At 37.8% G+C, this 13,822-nt stretch overlaps 1 protein-coding gene across 1 annotated transcript in view; it reads right to left on the bottom strand.

The window, feature by feature from the left end:
• Positions 1-13,770, bottom strand: part of chd7 (chromodomain helicase DNA binding protein 7) — a 187,084-nt gene extending 173,314 nt beyond the window's left edge. The window contains 1 exon segment of the mRNA XM_052022851.1: positions 13,702-13,770. The gene's annotated coding sequence lies outside the window, so the exon portion shown is untranslated.
• Between the last annotated feature and the right edge of the window lie 52 nt (positions 13,771-13,822).

Here is a 13,822-nt window from a genome sequence, read left to right as displayed (position 1 = left end):
TTGTTGCTGGAGTCAATGGCTTTGAGGGAGCACCTTCACCGTCAGGACCATGCTAGTTCAAGGTGGTAGCTCACCACTGACAACAACGACACAATACTGACGTCACCAGCAATACCCAGTGACTTATAAATAAAAACAATCTGTATTGGCTTACAACTTCAGCACAATGCTGATAAAGCACTACACAACCACAGGAGTCACTTTAGATTATCCCAGTTCTTCTATCATATGGACATTAATAATCCTCAATGACAGTGGAGCCCAGCATGAGGACCTCCATACAGTTATCCATCATTTAGTCAAGCAATCTAAAATACAGTACAAAACGAGTATTCTCCAACTGCCACAAAGAAAATTAAATTCTGAACCTCTTGATTACTCAAAAATATTTAGGATCCAACCTACATCTGCATTGCTAGCTGGTACTCGAATGCAAATGTAGAACAGCAATGCTAGATTTTGAGTGTCTGTACATAAAAAGAGAATGTTAAAGTCAGCCAGCATTACAAATTTTGACCATCTAGATATAATGCACAATACAAGAATGGGCAGAGGTAAGCCATTTGGACACTCATGATCAATAATGTCATGGCTGTTCTTCCACTTTGCTGCACTAACCAAATTTCTCTCCATTCCCTGAACATTTCAAAACATATCAGTCTTGAGTATACTCAGCAACTGAGCTTCCACAGCCCTCTTGGGTAAAGAATTCCCAAGTTTCAATAATCACCAGGTGAAGAAATTTCTTCTCATCTTTATCCTAAATGGCTGACCCCTTATTTCTGGAACTCCTGTTTCCAAACACCCCAGGCAGGGGAAACATCATTTCTTTATCTATTCTGTCAAATCTCAAGAAATTTGTACGTTTCAATGAGATTCTCTCATTCTTCTAAACTCAAGACAGTATAGGCCCACTCTCTTTAATCTCTCAAAAGATACAAATGCCAACAAATGCAATCAATCTGGTAAATTTTCATAGGCAGAAAGACAGAGGTGAAAGGGTTATACTGCAAGCATATCCTTCTTTCAGTAGCAAGACCAGTGCTATATACAATACCCAGATACAGCCTCAATAGGGCTCTGTATAAATGGAGCAAGATGGCTCTGCTCTTGCATTCAGTGGAGGCCAATAGCCCATTTGTTTTCCTAACTCATTGTTATACCTGCACATTAACTTCCAGTGATTCATGTACAAAGGCATCTAGGTCCCTCTAAACTAGTTTCAGTGGTGCCCAATGGCATGTTGTTTAAATGTAAATTACTACATTTTAAAATATTGCTCATCTGGCAAATGTTTGTGTAACCATACTCTAGTATGTCTAACTGTCCTGGGAGGGAGAAGACAGAGAGAAATGAGTAATAATACCAGTCACATAATTCTTAGTATAGGTAAAGTCACTATATTTGGGAGACAGAAGATAATGAAGAAAAGGTATGATAATTAAAAGGAAATACTGACTCCTACATCCAAAGAATTAATGATTTTATCTACATAGAAAAAAACCATTTCAAACTGGATATTCCCTACTGATTGTGAGATCAAGTACCCTTTAATATACAAAAAGTTTGCCACATTAAACTGCATGAAGGAAATACTTAATATTTTTAAATTGAAGATTACAATGGGGACTTTCAGCTCACATTACACCAACTAACCAGAAATCCTTACTGTTCTTCACCTCTATAGGATTCAATTCTCACAAATGTTTTTCAATTTTTCCCTCAACTACAAAAATGTCCATTCCAAATGTTAGTCTCCTGTTGCAAGAACTTTGATACATCAGTCTGAAATTTCACCAGCTTGAACCTATGACCCCCTTTCCAGTCTCAGTTTACTCTGAAGTACTACTAGTGTTTTTTTGCATGGATTTTGTTTTAGGAGTGTTCTGGCCTTATTTAACATTTTAGGAAGATTAGACTTTTTCTTTGGAGGGGACAGTCGTTTTGTGGCATTTCATGCTCTTGAAGGTTGAAGTTTTGAAATTTGCATTTGAATATGCATAATGGATTTACTACCCTGAAGGTGGCAGTATAAATGGACATATTATGCTGATATTTACATTGCATTTGGGGTTTTTCTTTAACAATGAAGATGTACATAGCACACTAAAATGTTTGGCAAGAACTGTGTTCATCTCTAGTTTTCCCTCATTCCTCTCCTCTGGTGTTAAGACAATTTAAAGACAGTTCAAACAAAAGCTACAAGGCTAATCTTTGACATCATGGTTAAACAATGAAGAAATAGCAGAAAACTTAGGCACTTCATCCTTCGAAAGCTAGCAACTGAAGGCCTTAATCCAGTAAAACTCAACACCTTTAGGAAGAAAATCAGGAATGGAGAAAGTGAAGGAAAAATGGAGATGAATACACATCTAGCTCTTGCCAACCATTTTAATGGGTTTTGTAGGTCTTTTTATTCCAGAGAACCCAAACAGGCATTGTGAAAATCAGCACAATATGTCTATTTATACTGCCACCTTCAGGGTAGTAAATCCAGTATACACATTCAGATGCAAATTCCATAGCTTTAACCCTCAAGAAAGAAATTTTACCAAAATGACTGTCCCACTCAAGTAAATTTAGATCTAACCTCCCTTCAAAATGTCATGATCAGCACTTTCTAAATTAATGCAATAGCAATCAATTCATACTTCGTGGCAAATTTGTGCTGTAGTGTCATACACCTGAATGTAAACTTGGTAATGGCTTGTTTTCCATAACTAACCTTCTGGTAGCAGAAACACTAGAGGTTGATTTTTTTGGCAATTAATGATATTCCAACTTTGTCCCTCTCTGCAGCAGATGTTCTAGAAACTGTTTTTGCTCCATATTTCTATTAAAATTCAAGCAAAAGATTACCTTTAATGCTTTTTACATGCCCTGCCATGCCTACAAATGTAGTATTTTACTACAACTTGAACCCAGAAAGATTCAATATTCAAACATGTCAATTGCATAATTAACTCTTGCATAGATAAACACCAAAAATCAGGAACTACTGAGATTTGCTGTAGATCTGCAGGTGTAAGAGGGTGCAATAGGGGTCAACATCAATTAAGCCATTTAGATCTGATAAAGGGTCTTCAAACTGAAATGCAACTATTTTCCCCAGAGATGCAGCCTGGCTTACTGAGTATTTCCAGCATTTTCAGATTTTATTTCCATTAAGCCAAATATTCCTGCTGCTTCATAGCCATGTTTTCATGTAACTAGGTACACAATTCTTCACCCAAGATCAAGGAAGATCATATTTTGAGTCAGTCCATGTTAGAGTAATAAAATGAAGCCAATTCTTACTTTAGATCACCACCCAATAATTTGGAGGCAAATAATTAAAAAGTATGAAGCAAAACACAAGTTCATTAACTGCTAACTCAAACTGCTTACCACTAGCAGTCAGGCATTTGGTCAAAGAGGGAATTCAGTGCACAGTCAGCAGGTTTGTTTAAGCTACAAGCATTTAAACTTCCCAGTGTTTCAATGCTTAGTGGTTTAATTAAGATTAATCATAAAAACTTAGAAGTTTGTTAGACATATCCTACTCCCCAGCTCTTTTCTACTGCACATCATCCAGGTACTCAAATCTGATGAAGATTTTTAGTTTAACTAGTGAAGGAAGCAATATGTTCCAGACTCCATCACACTTTGGGTGTAAAGCACCTGTTCTGATCCTTCCACCACGCACATCAAATATATTCTCCCGAATTTACTGACCTCTCAGCAAAAGGAAACCGTTCCAAAGGAAACAAAACATCGAGTTAATCCTTCCTCCTAATTAAAATTCTGCAACTCTGGCAGGGTCTTCGTACTACTTCTCTCCACCCCCTCTAGCTCTTCCTGTAATGTGTGCAGAATTATAAACATTTATCTAGTCACAGTATAATTACAATTCTAGCATGGCCTTTCTGATCTTATATTCTACATCATAAAGGGCAAATTGCAGCCCAACCCAACCTCCAGTTGGGTACCTGCCTCCAGTTTTATTAATGGCAGTCTTGAATCTTTCAATAAATTTGTTAAGCCGGAATCACTTCTATCAAGGTTTCTCCAAATTGCAGAGTTTGCCCAAGACTTTGGTAACAGCTTGCAGAAGGTTTCAGGATCACAATGGAATTCACATGACTGACAAGTAGACCAAGGACAATTCAGTCAAATGCAAGGATCTGCAGAAACATCTCCCAGTCCCATTGGAATGGAAAAACAGGGTAATTGCAATGGCTTTAATGGTTCAGAGTACCACAATGGGTTGGGTGGTGGAGTGGTGAGAACAGGAACTCAGATCAAGTGGAAAGACAGTATTATTGAACAAATGAAAAGGGGAAAAGAATATGCTTATTTTCAGAAAGTTTGCTTCAACTACAATTTGAGGAAAAACTCGAGGATGGAAAGTAACAAAAACCAGGTGAGAGAAACAAGATATCCGAGTAAATAATCAGGACAGAAAGGCCAATTGGAGAATGTGTAAAGGATGCTTATCTGGTGCACAAAATACAAGCAACAAAACTGATTGGATTGCGAGCATAAATTCAACTGAGACAGTGTCCTAGCAGTTATCTCACTGAGACCTGAGAGCAAGCTGGTTATGATTGGAACCCAGGTTATAATGCCCTGGGATTTAGAAAGGCAAATGGCTGGGGGTGAGGGAAAGAGTAGCATTGGTTATTAAGACTTAAATTACTTCTACAATGACAGCAGATTTTTCAAGAAGCATACAGGAAATAAAGACTTCATGGGCAGAATTAAGAAACAGACAATAATATTTTGTCAGAGTATATAGTGGGAGTTGTGTTTACGCCTCCTTGGTAGTAGATGTGAAGTGGCAGATTGGATCCAGAAATTAGACAAGTGCAAAGCAAAGGGTAGTTTATTCGAGATAAGCAGGCCAACTTATCTCTGAAAGAAATGAATTTCAGGAGTTAATGACTGCAGTTTTCTGCAACAATGTGTCCCAGAATCTGCAAGAGAACTAGTCACATTAGATTTCATATGTGAATGAACCATATTTTGTTTACCCTCAACAGTACACAATGTTTCTCTAATAGAAACAAAATGAACATTTATTCAAAATAATCTCAAAATCTTTACAAAGATTCAATATTTAAGTGTGGGCAACTTCATAGGATAGAAACCAGCATATTTGCTTATAGGCAAAAACACCAGTCAACTCAGAACTAGTTTTTGGCAAAAGTGAGGTGCACTACAAGCTATAATTGAAGAGGTAAAAATGAGAGAAAACAAGGCAAAAACAGGAACAAATACTGATGATTGGGGAAAATACAAAAAGGAATCAAAATGGAGACCAAGGGTTACAAAAAATGGCTGTGGAAAGAAACTTGCAAAACTCAAAAGCCAAAATTTTACCAAAGGGGTGGTACACTTTGTACCTGTAATAAAGGATTAGTAATACTGTAAATGAAATAAGGAAATAAAAATATTGAAATAATTGCTTTGCATCATCACTTACAGCAAAGGAAGAGGACAGCACCACAGTCATTGAAAAATGTTGAAACAGGGACAGTGATCCATCAAAGTAAAAAACAGCATTAAAGAGTAGCTATTCCTTAGGACAGATTTTCATCCCAGCTTTTTAAGGTGGTTAAGAACCTTCCAAATGCAAATTTCCAAAATAACTAGTCAATTCAGATTAGAAAATCCATTGTTAAGAAAGGTGAAAAGGGAAAACATCATTGATGAATTAATAGTCTATAATTAACACAGCATTACCGAACATCTTGATTTTCAGTTGATCAGAGCCAGCATGGATTTATAGTGTTGGTCATTCCTTACTAAATGAAGTTTTCAAAGAGATGACTAAAAAAATAAATGGGTAGGAGAAAGTCTATGGATGTTTTTATTTTTTTATATATATATATATATACATACACACACACACACACACATATATACACATGGGCTTCCAGAAAGCCTTCAGTAAACTTAACTAAATTTAAAACCCAACCCATGAGGGCAAATTATTGAACATATGCACACAATAGAGCTCCAAATACAATTTGGAAGTCTCCTTCCCATAAGTCGATTGATAATTTTTAAAAATCAGAGAATGGTAATAGTTACATCACAGATCAGCAATCTTCTCATTGATTGGCTGAAAAGGAGCAAGGGATTAAATATGCTCCTATTCAGAGGGTCAGACAAGATGAATTTGAGACAAGAGGCCATCACCCACGTGGTTATATCGCCCTGTTAAATATCAATGCTACCTTTAGGAGCACACTAGAAATCCCAGTAAGTTCTAATATCAAGTCTGGTTATTTTATATTCAATTTCAAGCTCCAAACAAACTGAAGATCAATGTACCAAAAAACTAAATACCGTACACACAAATGCACTGGTACCAGAATTACACTGCACAAATCTTAATTCTGCATTAATACCTATACACACTTTTACCAATAATAAAAAAATTACAAATAATCTCCAAAATAAGCTAACCCCCTTTTAAATTATCCAAAACAATTTACTTTTATAAATTGCATCTAAAATAAAAATTACCAAGTCCATCACAGGTTCTGAAAAGTCAATGGTAGAAAGTAGAAACGAAAAGATTAAGGGTGGTAACCAAAAGCAAGAACAGGTAGGTTCAGAAGATAAAGAACATCTTCAATTTATACAGCACCTTTCACAACCACAGGACACCCAAAGTATTTCATTACCAATGAAGCACAATCATTGTTGTAATCAAGGAAACACGACAACCAATGTGTGAACAGCAAGCTCCAGCAAACAGCAATGTGATAATGACAAGACAATCTATTTTAGTGATGTTGATTGAGGGATAATTATTGGCTAGGATACAGAGGACAACTTCCTGCTCTTCAATATAGTGCCTTGGGATCATTTACATCCACCTGAGAAAGCAGATGGGGCTTTGGTTTCACATCTCAGCTAAAAATCTGCATTGCCAACCCAATATTACTAGCATTTTTGCTCACATCTTTGAAGCACAGATTGAACTCAAAAAATGGACTCGAAGAGGCAAGAATGTCTACAAATGAGCCACAACTGCTGTCTTAATAAAATGCTACAGAAGGAATAGGAAATCAAGAACTTGGAATTTAGAAAAAGCTTGAATGGGCAAAGTTGTAACAGCCAAAAGTGCTACAGCGAAAAAAAAGAGCAAAATGAAAAGGGGGAAGTCAGTCAAAGAATAGTACATAGTGACTTTGTGAAAAGGGACAATATTAAAATTGCATTGAAAGGGATCTGGCAAAATTCTTAATGAGACATGCTCCTGGAAGGCTTTTTTGAGAAAAATTGTAATAATGCAGATTATTATTATACAATTATGCATAAATTGCATGTGTCAAAATGTTGAGAGATGAATGCAAACAAGAAAGAGCATAGACTTGGTAATATTTGAGATTCAAAGTTTAACAGGACTTGAAGCGTGTACAGTCAAATTCAAATCAGAAGGACCAGCCAAAATTGTGGAAGTTGATTAAGTTTGAGTTGGCATTGTGCAGGATAAAGACAATTCTTCCACGTTCAGGACTTAGTCATCAACCATACAACACAATGGCACCCGTGGGATTAAGACCAACAGCAGCAACATTAAACTGGATGCAATAGGCATTTGTATAATGCAAGGTGCTCTTGGTGCATTCAAATGATGCAAGCATGGCAGACGTGGCCTGCAGTTATTGTTCATCCCCAATAGCTCTCAAGAAGGGTAGCAAGTCACCTCCTTGAAGGTGAAGGTATAGGTTGGAATTTCCAAAATTTTGATCTTGGTTCCATGCCAATGAAAGAATATCAAGTGCATTTCTCATGCTCTTACTGATATGTCTTTCTACCCAGCAGTGATCACAGACTTGGGTGAGCAACAAAAAAAAACTTATCAAATTGCAGTAATGCATCTTGTAGCAAGGCACTCATTGCAGCCACAGTGCAGTGGCAGAGCAAATGAATATTTAAATTGGAGGATGAGGTATCAAACAACCTGACTAGTATGACCTGGTCTGAATGGCATGGAACTTCTCAAGTATAATTAGAGCATCATTCATCCTGGAAAGAGACTAGTATTCCATCAAACTCCTAAATTGCACCATGCAATGGTGGAAAGGCTTTGACAGTCAGGATGTGTCACATGCCATAGAATACCTATGCTCTGACCTGATGTTGCTAGGATGGAAAAATGGAGAAACTTAGAATGACAATAATATGGTTAGTTATACATAGATTGCAATAAGCAAGGAGGGAGGAGGAAAGCAAGTTTTTAGAAACTTCCTATTTGTTGTATCATTTCCCTTTTTCCCCAAGTGTTATAATTTTCTTAGAAACACTAGATACATGATAAAGTTTCTAGATCAAATTTAGTAAAGTCATAGACAGCCATGGACTGGTGTCAAGATGCTAAACTTGGTGTATACATACACACATGAAGACTGCTTGGTGCAAAGATGCAATGTGCAGCCAGTACAATGGACTGAAACATTTAAATGTTCTATTAATTGTTTCAGTATTAACCATAATGCTGAACTGTTTAATTGTGATACAACAGAAATGATTACTGATGTATGTAAAAAATTAAATGGAGAGTAAATCCATTGAAAATGCTTGTATGTTAAGAGACCAAATAATTTTAACTGAAATTCTCTATTTCCATGTCCTTTCTTTTAAGGGAATCTTGTGCAACTCCTAACCAGAAGACCATAAATCATATTTATATACTTTTTGAAAAGGTAAAACATTAAATTATTTTAATAAACATCTTACTTCATTAATTTCATAAATCTCCTAAATTATTGATAAAAGCAGAATTCAAGAGACACAATCACAGCACAATTTTTTTCTGTGATGGATACAATCTTAGTTGTATCCTAAAAGTTTAAAATAAGCTGTCATTCCAAAGGCCACATCAGAAATTAGAATTAATGAACACCTAGGGGCAGGACCGTGATGCATGGATGGCCCAGTGGTGCAGCAGCTAGAGCTGCTACCAGAGAGCTCCGGTGTCCTAGGCTTAATCCTGACTGAGTCTTGTCCGCGTGGAGTTCACAGCCTCCCCTGTGACAGGCATGGATGTCACACAGGTGTTCCAGATTCTTCCCACATACCAAAGACATGCTGGTAGGCAAGTTAATTGGCTATTGTAAATTACTACAATGCAAGTGAGTGTCAGGAGAATCAGTGGGAGTTGATGGGCATGCAAATGAGAATAGGTTACAGGAAGATAACTGGGGAAATGGGACTCAGAACCTAGAGACAGCACAAACTCAATGGGCTGAATGGCCTACTTTGTGAGAAATAAATATAAATGGAGTCCTTCTACATTTGCAAAGCAAATTTTATATTGGATAAAATCTAATCCTAGTTATTCCTTAGCTTTTATTTCTACTTTTACTCTTCGGAATCCACAGCACAACCAACAATACCTCACACTTAATCTTAAAATCATAAAGACAGTAAAGAACCTCCCGAGTACCTTTACTTATTAATAAGATTTTCCAATACTTGAACTTTATTTGAATTCTGCATATCAATTTAACTGATTACATGGTCAGCAAGTACATAAAAATGTCACAATTACTTTATGAAGTTCAAAAGCAAGCCTTAAATCTGAACGATTCATAAAGCAGCTTTATACTCCAGTTTTAAGGCCCCTTTAACATAAAATTTACAATACGGAAACAGATCAGAAATGCCAACATCTCTGCTCTACACAAGCCCCCTCCGACAATGCTTCAACTGGCAATGCCCCCCCCCCCCCACAATGTATTCTTTCCATCCTCTTATTTATATAGCTTGTTATTATTCCACCTGTGCAGCCTTGAAGTGGAGATCAAACAAGAGTAGATTGAAAATGGTAGAGTAGGACTAGGACCTTATCCTGTTCTTTTATACTGAAACCTTAATCATTCCATATTCATATTTGTGAAACATCAGTCATAATAGCACACCCACCTCAAAGTTGCACATCTGCCTTACTTCAGAGACTCCAGCACTAAAACCTCAACACTACTCAAGTCCAATCTAAGGCTAACAACACTTCAACGTCAAAGGGCTAGGGTTATTCAGATGAAATATTAAGCCAAGGCTCATGAGCTCACAAGTACCCCACAGCACTATTGCAAAGAGCAATAGAAAAACCATTCTCTCTCAAACCAACTGCACAAAAACAGATTCACTGTTATGACACGGCTATTTGTGGGAGCTTGCTGTGTACAAAACGACACTTCCAACATCACAACATTGACTATGCATAAAAAAGTACCCCACTGCTGTTTAAAGCTCAGGGACAACTCATGACCAGAAAAGGCACTATATAAATAAGACATCTTCAGCACAAAAAGAAGAAAATAATTTGGGGTGGGGTAGCTGATAGGAAAAAGATAGTGGCACCCAAGTATGAAAATCATTGATTTACTTAATTATACAGGATTTTTTTTTTTGAGTACTGATGCTGTAAGAGTGATGCATATTGAACAAGGCATCAATAACTTGGAAGACAAACTGGTTAACAAAAATGTCACATGCAATCCAAGTAAACTATATCAACCCAAATATAATCCATTACTGTACAAAATTAAAATCTTAATACCTCCTTAAAACAAGCTTTGCCCATTGCTTGAATTTTTCAACTTCAGTTTAATTCTTATAGCCTCAATGGAAACAGTTGAAGTATTTGGGATAGGGTTAGTCCATTTGATTTTTGCACATTGCATTACAAAGATTTTACAAGGACTGAAAAAAAGTGAAATCAAATCTCTTGTAGCAGGGCAACAATTCTATGGTACTTAACTTTGATAGCTGGCATGATAACTGTAGATAGAATAGGTATATCAAAGTGTCATTCAGGAAATTGTCCATTAAATTCATTTCTTAAAAAAACATGCTTCCAACTTGACATGCTATTTTAATTTTTTCTAATTTAACCGTAGTTGACACACAGTTAACAAAGATGATCTTAAAACTCCCAAACTATTAGACCACACCAGATGACTGAAAACCAAATTTTTAATGCAGATTGCCGATACATTATGAACACTGTTCACTTAATACTTCCAAATACTAAGGACACTTGTAAATAGCAGTCACAACTGCTAATGTCAGTTGCCTGCTATTTATGCAATCCTTGCAGTGATTAACGAACTAATATTAATTTAAACCCAACAAAGCTTTTGTATTATATATTAATATATCTAAATTAGCCTTTAATAATGATTCTAGCACGTATGTCCCATGATTGACCAAGACTCTTAATTCAACTGTTTCCAAGTCTGTAATGGGTCTAACATTTAAAGTGAATCATTTTCAGATTACTTATGCAATTTATAATACAGGTTCCTACCATATGTAATATGCACACATCCATCACTACACTATATATTACTTAAGACACCTGACAAGCCATGAGCAAGATAAAAAATCTTTCCTAATCTCAAATCCAGACATGGTCTAAAAAACTTCAAATAAAGTTTTCTAAAAAAAAATTATAGAAAATTATAAACATTCCATATCACGACCAAAGACTGATTATCCCCCACCAAAACTTAATGGCTGCTCATACTTCATTCTTTATGCCCATGGATCCATCCAGTTGTCAGATAATAACTTCCATTTGGTCAAGTTTACTAACCTAACATTACAATTAAAGTCAATTTGCACTTCAATTTCATAAACAGAGTTCGTATATTACAATATTTTCAACTTCCATAGATGGAAGCGAGGCACCTTCAGCCTTGCACGGTAGCTAGTTAGGCAGGTAGATTTCTCCAAGAATGCCACTCATTCAATACGTTAACAGATTATTTCCAGTTCACAAAGTCACTTTCTTAAAACAAAGGGTTATAGTTTTTTTTCAAAAATCCCACTGGTCAATACATCGCTACAAAGAAAAGCGACGCCAACCCCCTCCCAAAAAAAATCATCCAGTCTTAAATGCACCAGGATGGTGGGGGCTTGACGAACCAAAGGACGGGATAGCTTCAGTCTTTCTTATAATTACTGTCAATGACCGGAGTCAAATTAAGCTGCCATCTTAGGTTAAGAGCGATTCTTTGTGTACAGCCTGTCCAGAGAGAAAACGCTGACCAAACAAACGACTGGAGAGCTCCCATCCTCCTCATGGAAAAAAAAGTTAGTTTACTGAGAAATGCATGGGAATAGTTTGATAAATCATTTAACATACAGTGGGTGAAAGAAATCTGAAAGCTGACCTGCAAGTTTTTTTATTTTAAAAAAGTGTGCACGCATGTTTTGCCCCCCCGCCCCGAACAAAGAGGTTTACAATGTGTGAATGTGTGTGTCCTTGCGCCGAAGACAACGACAAACATGGATGATTAAGCCTTGATGATGGTGAAATGTTGTGCGAGTGCTCGAGTGCCGTGTGGGATCTACCCCTCCCCTTACATTCCCTATTGCCCCCTTCACCTTGATTTTTTTTCCTCCTTACGCTTTCACAAATGCACGTGTTTTCAGTTCTCTCTTGAACTCAGTTTTGAAATATACACAAACACACGCGCACACACTTAAGATTTTAAAAGAAACAATCGGCTTATTTCGAACACAGTGCAAATGAATGAATGAAAAAAAGTCGATCTACACAGTTTCACGCCTGGCTTGGCTTTACGGTAGCGCAAAGTGTCTCTAAAGCCCAGCTCACCGACAACACACACTCGATTCTGTTCTAAAGACCCGAGGTCTTCTTTCAGACCACATTCTTCTTTAGACAATCACTGGCTTGGTCCAAGAGAGCGACAACTAACCAGGACTGAAAAACCGACCACAAAGAGAAGCGCCTTTTTAATCTCAGCCTTTGGTGGTTGTTACTCAAATACGACTAGCAAAGGAAACAGTAACGGAAACATTAAACACGCCGTTTGAGCTTGAAGTTGAACAGTTCACCCTCCTCAAAAAGAACCAGAATTATTTTTAAAAGCCTCTTCCGTCCTTATCACAGCGCTGCCAAGCCCCATTATCTCGCAGTCTGTGGCCCTCACAGCCCTCTCGGTGGCCAGTGCTTCCCCCACCCCCCGACCCTCAGCGGCGGCAGCGGTGTGTATGTGTGTCTGTGTGTGTGAGAAACTAGTTCAAACCATTCCAGTCCACTCCGGTGACCTGTGGGAACCACGAGCGCCCAAAACCACACACACATACACTGCGAGGAGAGAGAGAGAGAGAGAGAGAGAAACTTAAACTAACCCCACAATCAGAGCACACAGAACAGGACGGCACACCGAGACTCAATTATTACAAGAAAGAGAGAGAGGGGGACAGTAAACTCACTGCTGGCTATGAGGACAGCGCTGCTCTATTAATGAAATGTTAATGGCTGCTTTTGCCAGCGGCAACGCACTCTCTCCAGTAGTGGTAGTTAGTAATCTCGCTGACCGCCTGCCCCCACCTCCTCCTCCCCGTCCTTTCATGTTTATTTACAGTCAATTTCCTCTAACTCGACCCAACCGCCGACTCTCACACACTTTCTCTCCGTACTTACTTTGTTGGTGTTCCTTTTTTTAAACAAAAAAATTTAAATTGCTTTTTTTCCACACTCTTCTTTCGCTCGTGCCTTTTTAGATATCGTTAATTTAAAAAGGTTTATTTTTTTTTATTTTTTTCCAAGCAGTTTATTACAGTCTTTTCCCCAGCGGCGCTTCACGCGTGTTTTATAGTTGTGATAATCTTCTCGCTCGCCGCCTGTCCTCACTCACTCACTCCTTTGTGTTATTTCTCTCTCACCAGAAGTTGGAGCCCCGGCTTCCCCCGCGCGTTCTCGCCGCTCTTCTCCTCCTCTTCTCCCCCTGCAACGCGCGCCACGCTCTGCGTGCGCGGCCCCGTCGCTACGTTCACGTGCTCAATC

Source organism: Pristis pectinata, chromosome 9 (genome assembly GCF_009764475.1).
Source record: "Pristis pectinata isolate sPriPec2 chromosome 9, sPriPec2.1.pri, whole genome shotgun sequence".
Taxonomy (NCBI): Eukaryota; Metazoa; Chordata; class Chondrichthyes; order Rhinopristiformes; family Pristidae; genus Pristis; species Pristis pectinata.
Note: the sequence above shows the minus strand (reverse complement) of the source record. Positions and strands in the feature narration are given on the sequence as shown.